The 13,576-nt window shown below is 50.8% G+C and overlaps 2 protein-coding genes across 5 annotated transcripts in view; one reads left to right on the forward strand and one right to left on the reverse strand.

Annotated features, from left to right (window-relative positions):
* LOC134958461 (uncharacterized) overlaps window positions 1-12,324 on the reverse strand; it is an 88,941-nt gene extending 76,617 nt beyond the window's left edge. The window contains exon 1 of the mRNA XM_063941087.1: window positions 12,303-12,324. The gene's annotated coding sequence lies outside the window, so the exon portion shown is untranslated. The remainder of the gene's footprint in view (window positions 1-12,302) is intronic.
* Window positions 1-13,576, forward strand: part of LOC134958463 (uncharacterized) — a 69,664-nt gene that overhangs the window by 28,862 nt on the left and 27,226 nt on the right. The window contains exons 1-2 of one of the 4 annotated variants that reach the window (XM_063941088.1): window positions 8,282-8,520; window positions 10,672-10,847. The exons of 1 other annotated variant lie outside the window; for it this stretch is intronic. The gene's annotated coding sequence lies outside the window, so the exon portion shown is untranslated. Of the gene's footprint in view, window positions 1-8,281; window positions 8,521-10,671; window positions 10,848-12,507; window positions 12,606-13,576 lie in introns of those variants that run through there. 2 more of the 4 variants (XM_063941089.1, XM_063941090.1) reach the window with 2 other exon arrangements.

The following is a 13,576-nucleotide window of genomic DNA, read 5'->3' on the forward strand; positions in this document are numbered from 1 at the left end:
CCAGCAACGGCGAGTAGCTAATCCCTGAGTAGGATAAAAAACAAAAAAAAAACAAAAGGGGTAACACCAACAGACGCACAACACCATAAAATCACAGAACTGTAACAACATAATACATTGCAAATTTAAACAAAGCCCAAGCGCAAACCGACCTCTCATGTGACGGGGCGAATATATCGTCTATAACTTGACGACTTCCATCGCCCCACCGCCTGTATTTCAGTTCTGGAGCAACCCGCCGCAGCAGCCAACGTCGCTGCGCCTATGCGAAAGGAATGGGTACCAAAAACAGTGGGTGGGAGGCCCAAGCCCGCCAAACAGCGACTCAGCATCCATCGAAACTGGTATTTCGTGACTGGCAGCCCATCATAATGCAACAGCCAAGACCCCTCCTTAACGGGTCGCACCACCACGTATTGCCTTGCCAGCCCCACCGGGCAAACGCTCTCCTCCAGCGCTGGAACCATTGTAACCCAGCGCCCTCTCCCCCCTTGATCCGTCTTGGAGCGTCGCAACCTGCACAGCAAGGACCTCTCACCCACTACTACGTCTCCGACCAGCATGCGCGAATCTGCTCTCTTGGAAGGCGCTACCAACTCAGAAACTCGAAAGGCCCCGTGGTAAGCCATTGAGAACGCCAAACTAAACAAAAGCGTCTCAAACCTGGACGACGCGACTCGCCCTACTGCCTCGATGACGGCCGGCAACAACGCCGCATCGATGGGCCACCTCCTATCCGGTGGCGACGGCGCGACTCGCGCCCATCCTTTCATTGCCTTCCGCAGAACCTCGCTTTTTGTTACGTCAGGGACGCCTCGCTGCTTGCAGAAAAATGAGATGCCTGCCAAATACCGCGAAACCACTGCTCGTGACCTACCGGAGACGTAAAGCTGCCACATAAAAGAAAGCATCAGCCGATGCCTGCTCTTACCTTGTTGCTGACGACCTTGGACAAACTCGTCCCACTCATTCCAAGCATGTCCGTAAGCCTTGAGCGTGGCTGGCGCGACTGACCGCAACGCTATACCCTCCAGTCCGGCCCGATCACCTGCCAAACCTAACCGGGACAGTGAAAACCCTGCTCGTTGGCCTCAGGTGCCAACAACCAACACCTCTCCCACTGTCCTCGCGACAAAGCGTCGACAATACCATTCTCCAAACCGGGCACATGTTGCGCGCGGAACCACAGGTTCCTACGCAAGCATGTCAAAAGCAATTGCCCTAGCACCCGCATAACCACCAACGAATTTGCCCTTTGGTTATTAATCGCATGCACCACGCCCAGATAATCGCATCTAAACAAAATGCTGCGATTAGCCAGCCGATCGCCCCAGACCTCCAACGCCACCATAATGGGAAAAACTCCAGAAGCAAAAGGTCCTTCGTGAAACCCCCGCGATGCCATTCTGCCGGCCACGCGCACCAAGATCCCTCCAGATGGCAACCGAATCCAGAGGCGCCCGCTGCGTCGGTGAACAGCTGCAACCTAGCGCTGTCCGCCATTGGGGCCTGCCATATACACACCCCGTTGAAGTCCTCGAGGAACGAGGCCCATATTGCCAAATCCCTCTTAATCTCTGAGGACAAACGCACGAAATGGTGCGTTCTGGCACACCCCGCAGTCGCCCTTCACAGCTTCCGGCAGTACCCACCTAAAAGCGAACTCAAATGAGCCGGAAGGCGCCTGGAGCCTTCTTAGGAACCACCCCCACTGGAGAGATGACCAAGTCATCCCCCGAAGGAACACACCGCGTTGTTAAACGCGAAACATTTTCCTTTTGTGGTGGCACGCCCCCCCTGCGCGGACTGCCGACCTACCTGACTTGGCCAATCCGCCGTCCGCGCCGAACCCCTGGGAGGACGACCCTGCGTGGTGCCCGTCCGCCCCCGGCTTCCGGGGCTCCTCCGCCTGTAGCGAAGCCCGGGTGACCTTGAGCCCAACCTCAACGTCCTTGAACCCGAAGTCCATGACCTGCAAACCTTCCTGTTGTTCCCTGAATTCCTGATCGTACCTGCGCCACTCCGATCCCGAAGACGTGCGCTGCATGTCATGTATGAGATGCAGGTACCTTATTATATTCGTGTGCTCTGCTGGCCTGTCCTCCAGGTAAGATGCCGCGAAGACCCAGAACCCGGCCAGGCAATTATCGAAGGTACGGAATGCCTCAGCCCCGATGCCCTTCTTTGCGCCGCCACCTTATACTCTTTCTTCGCGACCTTCGTCAATACGAACACGTCCACGAAGTCCCCCCTCCAAATCTTCTTGCGGCAGCTATCTCGCAGCCCCCGCAGTACAGCAGTATAGACGAATCGCACGACACCGGGCAAATTGCGAGCTTCTTGGCCCTACGCGCTTCCTCGCTAAGCCGCTTGCGCCTGTTCCGCTGCCCTCTTGGCGAATTTAGTTGCCCGCTTCTTTGCCCTAGTTGTGCTACTGACTTCGGACGCCTGTGACGACATTGAAGATGAAGAGGAGGAAGAGGAAGAACTACGCGAACTAAAGCTCGTGGAGGAACCCGAATACCGACTGCACCACCTTACCTGATGCCGCCGACTCCCCCGACATGGAATCTTCCGGCGCGTCCAAATCGTTGCCTTCCTCCTCGAAATCTGCCATCGCCTCATCCCCGAGCTCCCTTGAAAAAGAGGAAGAAGCGGAGGACCCCTCCAGTACTCGCGGCACATGCCGCGGCCTCCGTGCTGGGGGCGTTGCGGCCGTGAGCTCCCCCGCGTCCTGCCCTGGACCCTGTTGTAATTCTGCGGCGACCGTCCCGAGCTCACGGCAGGCGCGTGCCACCCGCTGCGCCGCCATAGCCCGCCGGAACGAACAGCCGTTCTAGGGGAGGCAGCCGCGGCTAGCGGCCCTAACACCTTCACCGCTGTGGCCAGGGCCGAGCCAGCGCTCCGGAGGGGTCGTGACTGCCCCAAAGCGCGGTCCTGGGTCCTTCGCCGGGGCCCGCGTGCGACCACGCGCTCGCCGCCCGACATGCGTGTGCCGGGCATCCGACGCACGCTGCCCTTGCGGGAAAGCGGAGGCACCGCTGTCGGCGCCCGCACTGCCCTTGCCTCTGAATTTGTCCCCTCTTCCCGTGTATCGGAACTATCCGATGCCGCAGAGGGGGGGGGGGTGACCGCCGCGAGTTCCTGCGGCGCGTGCAGCAGCCCCGCGGCCACTAACCCATTCCCTGTCCCCCCTCCTCCCCCGCAGGCCGCTAGATTCCGGCCCCGGGGGAGTGATCTGAAAAGACCGGGAACCCCGCGGCGCAGCAGAGCGCGTGCGCACCGCTCCGCTTGCAGTGGACACGGGCTCGCGCACCTCCTGTGCATGCACCCCGTGACCTCTTGCTGCCGCACCCCTTCTCCTTGGTATCGCACTGCCCTGCCAGTGATCATAATTGCCCTGTCTCCCCTCTATCCCCGGCTCCCGCCGGATTCCGGCTGCCTGGGAGATAGCAGGGGAGACAGCAGGGCCGGCGGCGCTGCTGCGCACACACGTGCGCGGCTGGCGGCGCCAAAGGCGAGCGTGGGCGCGCGCGCACCTCGGGCGCGCGCCCCACTGCTCTCTGTCACCACAAGGCCTCTTGTCTGGGCTCCTGCATTAAGAGCCCCACTAGCTTAACCTGGTTGATCACTGCCTCTCCCCCTCCCTCCCCGCTCCACACCGTGTTCCGGCTGCGGGGGAGAGGGCTGAGGAGACAAGGAGGAAAGCGGCGCCGCTGCGCGCACACGTGCGCGAGCGGCACCGCCGGAGCCGCGCGTGGGCGCGCGCGCGTCCCACCGCTTCCGGTCCGTGCTCTCTCAGCCGAAGCGTTTGGGGATGACGTCGTGCGAGGCCCTGCAACAGGCCTCGCTCAGCTGGCCACCGTCCCCCGCCCAGTGCCCTCCCCCCGCCTGGAACCACTAGCCGGCCCCGGCAAGGGGGAAGAGCTGGGCATCGAACTCAGTCTCCGGTCCCTGGATGAGCGCCCAGTGCGGCGCGCTCCCGCGGGCACCCGGCACTGGGGCTTCCCCGGCCATGCCCGGAGGCAAGGGCTGCTGCCCGCCCACCTCCGTGCGGCCTGACTCCCTCTCTGATCCTCCTTGTCGGCCGCTCCCGCCAGTCACAGCCGGCCCGGCTTCCGCCAGATCCCTCTAGGAGGCCCTAGCCAGCTCGCCCCCGGAACCAGCCCCCACCGCCAGATGAGCGGTAACGGGCTGGGGTCCCGGCGGACCGTCGTGGGCGAGTGGCAGCCAGAGCACTGATGTGTGACCTAAATGCAGGGGGCTGACAATAGAGATGGCTACTGACTCTCTGTCTCAACACAGTAGCTGGAATCATCAGGAAGTGTGAATGACTCGAGTCACTCACTGTTTCATGAGTGGAGACAGCAGCAGCAGCAGCTTCTCTCAGACAGAGGGAGGAAACTCTGTGTCCTGTGTCCTTCAGTCAGTGTGTTCTGCTGTCTTTAGCTGTGATTGGCCAGAGGCTATACCAGGTGACACCCAGTGGGAGGGGGGAGGGAGCAGTCACGACTCACCAGTCAGTGAGTGCTCTGCTGCTGTGCCTGATCCATGTCATGAATCATGATTCATCCTGAGTCTGCCAGTGAGTGAGACAGTTGTACACTGTGTAGACTCAGTGACTCAGTGGATGGATCTGATTCATGCAGCAGGAGGTGGAGCCCCTGTGGTACAGGGCTCTCGGCTCAGTGCTCACTGATCCTGCTCAGTGTGATTGTGGGTGGAAAACTCCCTGGAGGCTAGATAGTGGATAATATAATAAATCCAAGCCCACCTAAAATCATCCAATCAGCAAAGTATGCAAGATTAAAAAAAACGTTTTTATTTGGTTTAGTTACAGAATGAATGATGTGTTTCATGGCTGTTAAGCTTTCTCTCCTCAGCCAGAAGTAATGTCATATTCTATAACTAGTATGCAATAAGTGGTTATTAATAATATATCAACATAACAGTAAATCTATGTTAATATATTATTATCAGGGCATAAGCAGCTGCCTCCCCCAGATACACTGTACAATCACTGCAGCTGAATAACTCCATGAGTCCAGCACTGATCCTCCAGCCCTGGCAACTCACTGATTCATGTGCAGTCTCTGCAACACATTCCACTACAGATGAGTCATGACTCATGTGCCGAGACACTGACTCCAGACACTTCACTGAACTGTAACTTGCACAGCAAGAATCCCCTAATAAAACAAAGTTTTGCTTGCACTGCAGCACTCACCTAACCGAATCACCAAGAGACTTAAAATGGCTTCACCTTCCCTATATATATCAAGCCCTCCCCTTAAAGAAGGCTGTTCTTTCCTTACAGCTAGGTCCACCCCTCCCCAGATGTTTAACCCTTTCCTCTCCTATGCAGTCAATACTCTCTTCTTGTGTTGGAGGGGTGTGGCGGATGGTCGCCGGATTGATGAGGCCCGGAAAAAGGTGAACGGAGCTGTGGCAAAGTGGGTGCTGTCCCACGGTGGGAGGGTGGTTCGCCACCCGAGGATACGGTTCAGAGACAGCCACCTTTTCCGGCGCGATGGAGTACATCTATCCGATGAGGGGATGATGTTTTTTTCTGGAGGATCTAGGTTTCGCTTTGCAGGAGTTAGGGTAGGTTTTATGGTGGCGGTGCGAAAGACTTTGGGGATGAGTCTTTCGCTGTTGGCGGAAAAGAACGGCAGTTTCGTATGGTAGAGAAAACTGTAGTGTTTTACAGTTGGTTGTGGTTTAGGTGCACTCACCTCCATCGACTTATGGCCGCTTGACCACCCGTCCGGGAAGGCAGCGGCAGGGCACCCAGGAGCGGTGGGTAGTCACTGTGGGGGTTGAGTTGTCACCTATTACCGGTTTATGGTAAGCTTTTAGTAAATTTATAGGATTTAGTTATTTAAGTTAATTTAGATTAAGGAGCCGTTCTTTTGGGCCGCCACCATATGCCAGCTGGAGCGGCATATTAAATTAATCTCTTTTATTACAGGTTTCCCAATGGTTAGGGACAAATAAATAGCTAGCAATTTTCTGCCAAATTCAAGTCTCAGTGTCGTTATTTCTGGTTATGGTTATGAATGCTTTACTTTCAAAGAAAGGGGTCCACCAATTATCACTAAGATGTTTAGAAGAGAGTATTGACTGCATAGGAGAGGAAAGGGTTAAACATCTGGGGAGGGGTGGACATAGCTGTAAGGAAAGTACAGCCTTCTTTAAGGGGGAGGGCTTGATATATATAGGGAAGGTGAAGCCATTTTAAGTCTCTTGGTGACTCGGTTTCCCACCCACCCGCCCTGGTAGTTGGAAATAGTGGCACGTGGTGCTGTGGCTCTAAGTTGTTGGCTGTTTTATCGTTGGCTATTTATTGGCGGAAAAGAACGGCAGTTTCGTATGGTAGAGAAAACTGTAGTGTTTTACAGTTGGTTGTGGTTTAGGTGCACTCACCTCCATCGACTTATGGCCGCTTGACCACCCGTCCGGGAAGGCAGCGGCAGGGCACCCAGGAGCGGTGGGTAGTCACTGTGGGGGTTGAGTTGTCACCTATTACCGGTTTATGGTAAGCTTTTAGTAAATTTATAGGATTTAGTTATTTAAGTTAATTTAGATTAAGGAGCCGTTCTTTTGGGCCGCCACCATATGCCAGCTGGAGCGGCATATTAAATTAATCTCTTTTATTACAGGTTTCCCAATGGTTAGGGACAAATAAATAGCTAGCAATTTTCTGCCAAATTCAAGTCTCAGTGTCGTTATTTCTGGTTATGGTTATGAATGCTTTACTTTCAAAGAAAGGGGTCCACCAATTATCACTAAGATGTTTAATTGCTTTACTTCCTTATCAGAATGAGGCCTCTAGTGCACTAAGGAGAAGGAGGGTAGGGGGTCCATACCGTCACTATTGAAAGTCATAGCTTCAATATATCTGCGGAGATCCTGTTGCCCTTTTTTGAAGAGCACCGTAAGGATGAGGCTTGCTGCTTATATTTAGACTGGCAGCGCAGACGTAATAGCCATAACTAGGAGCAGATTGGGAGTAACATGGAAGCATCAGAAAGATGTTCCCATAAATTGCACTCAAAATAAATGTCCGTGTGTATCTGACCTCAAAGGCCTGGCCTCGGGAATGTACAGTGTGCTGTAATGTGTTAAATATCCCAGAAGTGGTCTATAGAGGATAGGGTCATAGGTGGGGAAATGTAGCAAGTTGCAACCCGTCCAAAGAGTGATCAAGTTGCTCCTAGCATCCAACCAGCTTTCACCTATCATTTGATAGAATGTACTTGATAAATGATAGGTAGAGGCTGATTAGAAGCTATGTGCAACTTCTCCACTCTTTAGAAAGTTTAATACATCTCACCCTTAAAGGGGTTTCCACCTGTGTTACTTTAGGAATAAGGGGAGTGGCCGGCATAAGGGGAGTGGCTGTCAGGAAGGTGGGCTGTCTGGGAGGCATGGCATCATGATTGCATCATTGTAGCTCCACCCCCTGATATACAGCGCCGAAAAAGCATGCACTGTAGCAAGGGGAGGGACTACGATGGCGCAATTCATCGCAAATCACATCAACGGGTCCTCCTCGGGCGGCTGAGAGGGGGTGCGGGCAACTGGCAGGGAGGGGGTTGGGAGCCACGGTAACCTTGTGCATCTGTCAGATGCACATGGTTACCACAGTGAGCAGTACATACTGCACTTCCCTACATTCCCAGCATCCAGGACCGAGGTCCCTAGTGCCGGGGCAGTCCTCTCAGCTCAGGACTGTCCTGTTTAATTTAGGACAGTTGCTAGATCAGGCTTTGTGCTTCGTAGCCAAAAGTTATTATTGAGGCCCTTGGATACAATACAGATCTGCTGCTAGCTGGATACAAGGGCCCTGAATTCAGGGGTGCTTGCAGTTGCATGTGTAGTTGCAATTCCGTTCGCGGTGTGCTTGTGGAAATATGCGAATGGCTCAGCCACCGTCTTGTGTACAATGACACCCACCGGCGGAATCTCACATCCGCCACTCAGGTACATAAGTAAAAACATTGGGAACATCGGATGCACATCTGTTGCAACCCTTGTCTGTCTCAGACTGAGCGGCTCTCCTATGACACCAGGTCCTCACCAGGTATGAATAAGTGAGCGGTGGCTGACTAGGGAACGCCCAGAAAACAGCCCCGATACGCCTGTGCTTTTCTAGCCATCACCTGTTACCTCCTCCAAACGCTGACTGGCTGTTACTCACTTTGCAAATAAATCCTCTGTGTGTGTGCAGTAACTATTTATTCAATGCACGTGCGCACTGCGGCTTTAGCGCATGTGCAGTGGCAACTAATCGCTCCTCTGCGCCCGACATCAGCATTGCATCTATCTCTGAATCAGGCGCAGTATTATCAATGCGGAATGCACAGGAAAGCTGTGCTGTACACTGATACAATGCAAGTGAGCGGATTTGTTTGATTCTATGAAAACATGGGTGAAAATGACTAAAGATTATGCAACATATTAGTAAATGCCGCAGGAGGGCACAGGCAAGACAAAAAAATGAACTGTCATCTGAAGGTAGGAAATCCCTTTAACAATTAGTAACACAGATAAGGTTAATTCAGATCTGATCGCTGGGCGGCTAATTTTGCTGTCTTGCGATCAGATAGTCGCCGTCTCCAGGAGGAGTGTATATTCGCCGTGCAAGAGTGCGATGCCATGTGTACTCCGAGCTGCTAAAATACACTTTGTGCAGTTTCTGCGCGGGTGGTATTCGGTATACCGGTTGTTGGGATCCTGGCGCACAGTATACCGGCGCCGGAATCCCAACAACCGGCATACCGACACCTTTTCTCCCTCTTGGGGGTCCACGACCCCCCTGGAGGGAGAATAGATAGTGTGGCGTACATAGCCGTGCCCGCAAGGGCCTCATTTGCGCTCGCCCTGCTGTCAGCAAGCCGGCGGTCGGGATCCCGGCGCCAGTATGCTGGTCGCCGGGTACCCAGCCGCCGGCAACTCATACTACACCCCTCTGCGCAGCCCAGGACTTACTCCTACAGTGCGATCACATCAGGCTGATCGGGGCCGGAGCTGACGTCAGACACCCGCCCTGAAAACGCTTGGGAACGCCTGCGTTTTTCCGGACACTCCCAGTAAACGTTCAGTTACCACCCCCAAACATCTTCCTCCTATCAATTACCTTGCGAACGTCCGTGCAAACAGATTATTTGCACCATCCCATTGCTGACCAGCGATGCCCTTTGTTGCTGTCCGATGCATGTGCGCATTGCGATACATACGCATGCGCAGTTAGTACCTGATAGCCCTCTGTGCGAAAACGCACAGCAACGATCAGATCTGACATACTTGCCTATTTTTAAAAAAGCATGTCAGGGAGATGTGAAAGTAACACCTACCAGCGCGGACGTGTACCGCTACATCTGAGAGGCGTGTCATAAACATGACTTACATCCAAATATAAATGAGCCCCAAAGTTAGTAAGATCTACTTGTTGATATTTTTCAGGATTTGTTTGTGTATTGTGTTTTACATCAGGTTCCATATACTGTAATTGGCCATGAGAAACCTTATTTAACCTGCATGTAGCCATAGGGATCTTTGGGGCAGATGTATTAACCTGGAGAAGGCATAAGGAAGTGATAAACCAGTGATAAGTGTAAGGTGATAAAGGAACCAGCCAATCAGATCCTAACTGTTAATTTACATATTGAAGCTGATTGGCTGGTGTCTTTCACCTTGCACTTATCACTGGTTCCTTATGCCTTCTCCAGGTTAATACATCTGTCCCATTGTGTCTTATAAGTTAATGCAGGGAAATGGCGCTGATGATCCCATTTGAATGTATGTACCTCTAATATATTTATTTTTACCCCAAGAATGTAACGGCTACATAATATGGGGTAAGGTGCAATGAGGGAGATTTCTGGTCTAATCAGGGAGTCAGGGAGATTGCTACTATTTCAGGGAGTCTCCTGCAGAATGAGGGAGGGTAGGCAACTATGGATCTCAATGACCCCCATAGAGCAGAACAGTGACACAGCGGTTAGCACTGCATTTCTGCCTCACAGCGCTGAGTTCATGGGTTTTTATTACAACCAGTGTCCGATCTGTGTGGAGTTTGCATGTTTCCCCATTAGGCGCTCCGGTTTCCTCCCACAATCCAAAAACATACTGGCAGGTGAATTCGCTTCTGACCAAATAAACCCTAATGTGTGTCCGTATGGTTGGGAATATAGATTGCAAGCTCTATTGGCTGATGTGAATGATTTGCGTAACATGTAAGTGATATATAAAAACCTGCCCAATATTATGTGCAATAGATGCGCTTCCGGACAGGTGCATTTTCTCTCTGCGTAGTCCTGAATGCACCACCACTGGAGGTTACCAATGTCAGAGAGCCCCATCTAACCCAGTTGCCATGTAATCCTCATTTATGGTGTTGCAAATTTAACAAGAGAACCTATAATTTACTTACTGACTTTTATGGCTGTGGCATGTCAGCCGCACCCTCTCCCCTTTACAAATGAGCTGCATAGTGTCATGTTACCACCTGTGCATCCCACACCATGCCGGGCAATGGGCTTTGTGCAGGGAACGCCTCTGTTTGCATAATGTTTCCTAGTCTACAGTTATATTTGCATAGAACTTCCACTGCTAATGTGACACCAGAAGGTTTCAGGAAGGGCGCTCGCTTTGTTTCTGTCACAGGTTCCACTTGTGCTCCTGGAGGAGACCCAGGAATTGAGATCCAACACAAAAGGGGCCGTTGAGCGTCTCTACCTTGATGCTGGGGACGGAACAGATGGAGCTATAAGGAGAAGGCGACACGGAATGCATCCAGAAGACGTTATGTGGAACGTGCACCAGGGACGAGGTTATTAAAGGTATGTACGGTACAGAATTACCCGCTGCCTCTTGTGTGCAGTGTACATAGAGCAACGTCTGGGAATAACTTTACGTTTACCATTAAACAACTGATTCCTATTTTGTATTGTACACGTCAGGTACTTACAGGGACACAATAAGGACCAGGGACCAAACAATAAAAGGGTAACCTCCGCTGTGTATACTGTATCATTTTCTTCTCTTCCATTTGGCTTTGAGAAATTCAGCAATTTATAAAATAATCTCTGAATGATTAAAGCGCTACGGAATATGCTGACGCCATATAAGTAAATGATAATAAATAAATAGTTGCTCCCAATAATAATTTTCCAAGGAACGATGATGACAGGTAATGCAAATTTAAATAATATAGATGGCACTGTCATCCTTCTGCTGCCTTCTAGTAACTGTAGCAGCTGATCCTGCAGCTGCCACACGTCAAGGGTCCAGGATTAATGTATTAGGATTTAACCCAGGACTTGTGCTGCGATATCTACACTGAATATGTGACTCTTGAAGTTCAGCAAAGTAAACAGTAGTTTGGCTATAGTACTGTAAACCCATTGCCTGCAGTCTGTCTAGAGCAGTGGTTCTCAACGTCGGTCCTCAAGTACCCCCAACTGGTCATGTTTTCTGGATTTCTTTAACCATACACAGATGAGTTAATCTGTTTTGCTGGGTGAGTAATTATCCCACCTGTTTCCACAGATAGATATCCTGAAAACGTGACCTGCAGTGCTGGGGGTACTTGAGGGCAGGAGTTGAGAGCTACTGGTGTAGAGTAGATAAAGACAGACAATGGATAAGTTTTCCATTATTTAAGCATGAACCCAAATCATATGTCTGGAATTTATACTTGGATCAATAGAGCCTGTTTGTGGTCACTCTCTCTAATAGACCCTTGGACTATTATAATGTGGTACCCAGGGTCACATTTATAATGTATGTTTCCCTAGGCTGGAGGTTCTCAAATGCGTTGCTCAAGGCACCCCAACGGGCCAGGTTTTAAGTATATCCATGCTTGGCCATAAGTGACGTAATTAGCACCTCAGTCAATTTGATTTAACCGTCTGTGCTGATCCATCGATACTAAACATGGACTGTTGGTGTTCATTGAGGACCACATTTGAGAACCTCTGCCCTAGGCATTGCTATTTAATATACCCTAGATAGACCAGTGGGTCTCAAACGTTTTTGAGTCATGTCGCCCTAGAGTATAAGAATTCACGGCACACCCCTAGGCAAAAAGTTTCTTATTGAGAAATTCCGAATAAAAAATATTAAATTAAGTAAATAGTGTTTATATGTCATAGTTTCAGTTATGTGGTGAGGGACAGCATACCTCCCAACATAGCCCTCTCCAGGAGGGACACAATGCTCTACTCTTAGACTTCCCTCATAATGTATGATTGCCATCACCTGTGCTGAAACACCTTTCTTATCCATTAACTCACAGGTTCTCAAACGCGGTCCTCGGGACCCCACACAGTGCATGTTTTGCAGGTCTCCTCACAGAATCGCAAGTGAAATAATTAGCTCCACCTGTGGACCTTTTAAAATGTGTCAGTGAGTAATTAATACACCTGTGCACCTGCTGGGTTACCTGCAAAACATGCACTGTGTGGGGTTCTGAGGACCGGGTTTGAGAACCACTGCATTAACCTGTTCAAAACAGATGCCGGCAATCACAAATTAAGAGAAAAGTCCAGGAGCAGAGCAGAGCATTTTGTCCCTCCTGGAGAGAGTCGTGTTGGAAGGTATGGGACAGGATTTACTTCTGTTTGTCCACATGTTATGATTGACAGCCACCAGCGCTGGTTTTGTCTATTACATTAACCATAAATAATTTGAATTGATCCTGGACCACCAACCCAGGGCACCCCTGCAAGTGTCCTGAGACACCCCAGGGAGCCACGGCATACAGTTTGAGAACCACTGTGCTAGACTATCATTTGTGATGAATTCTTGGGTCTCTTAGGTTTACTTGCAAAAGTGCTAGGCTAATTTATGCTTGTGCCCAGTCTACCTATATGAATAATGGCCAAATGAACATATGTGTGTATCTGTGTGACCCTCCAACACGACCCCTTCCATCAGGTACAAAATGCTTTGCTCCTGGACTTCCCTCTTCATGTATGATTGCCGTCACCTGTGTTGAATTGGTTAATTGATGAGGAAGTTGTTTCAACACAGGTGACGGCAATTATCAATTAAGAAGGAAGTCCAGGAGCAGAGCATAGTGTATCTGATGGAAGGGGTCATGTTGAAGGGTCTGTGATAGGGAATACAGGGGGAGATGTATTACGCCTTGGAGAGAGATACAGTACCAACCAATCAGCTCCTAGCTGTCATTTTACAGGCTGTTAGAAAAACGACATATGCTACTTTATCTCTAAACACTTTATTTCTCTCCAAGGCTTGATACTTCTCCTCCATAGATTGTAAATTCCACGGGGAAGGGACTGAATTATTCTATGTAAGGCACTGCAGAATTTGGATACGCTAGATAATAGTTTTTTAGCACTTCAAAAGACACATACAGTATAGTATCAGAGCGAGCCAGCTTAGCCATATGCTTGCCACAGATTCACCAAATCTTCCATCTCATAACCTCATTTCCCTACTGCCATAAATTACTGTTCTTGTATATACAAGGGTATATTGGTATCTAAGGGTATTATTCTTGTCCATTAGTAAGGTGATGTAAGGAGTAAGGCTTGCAGCTACC

This window comes from Pseudophryne corroboree, chromosome 9 (genome assembly GCF_028390025.1).
Source record: "Pseudophryne corroboree isolate aPseCor3 chromosome 9, aPseCor3.hap2, whole genome shotgun sequence".
NCBI lineage: Eukaryota > Metazoa > Chordata > Amphibia > Anura > Myobatrachidae > Pseudophryne > Pseudophryne corroboree.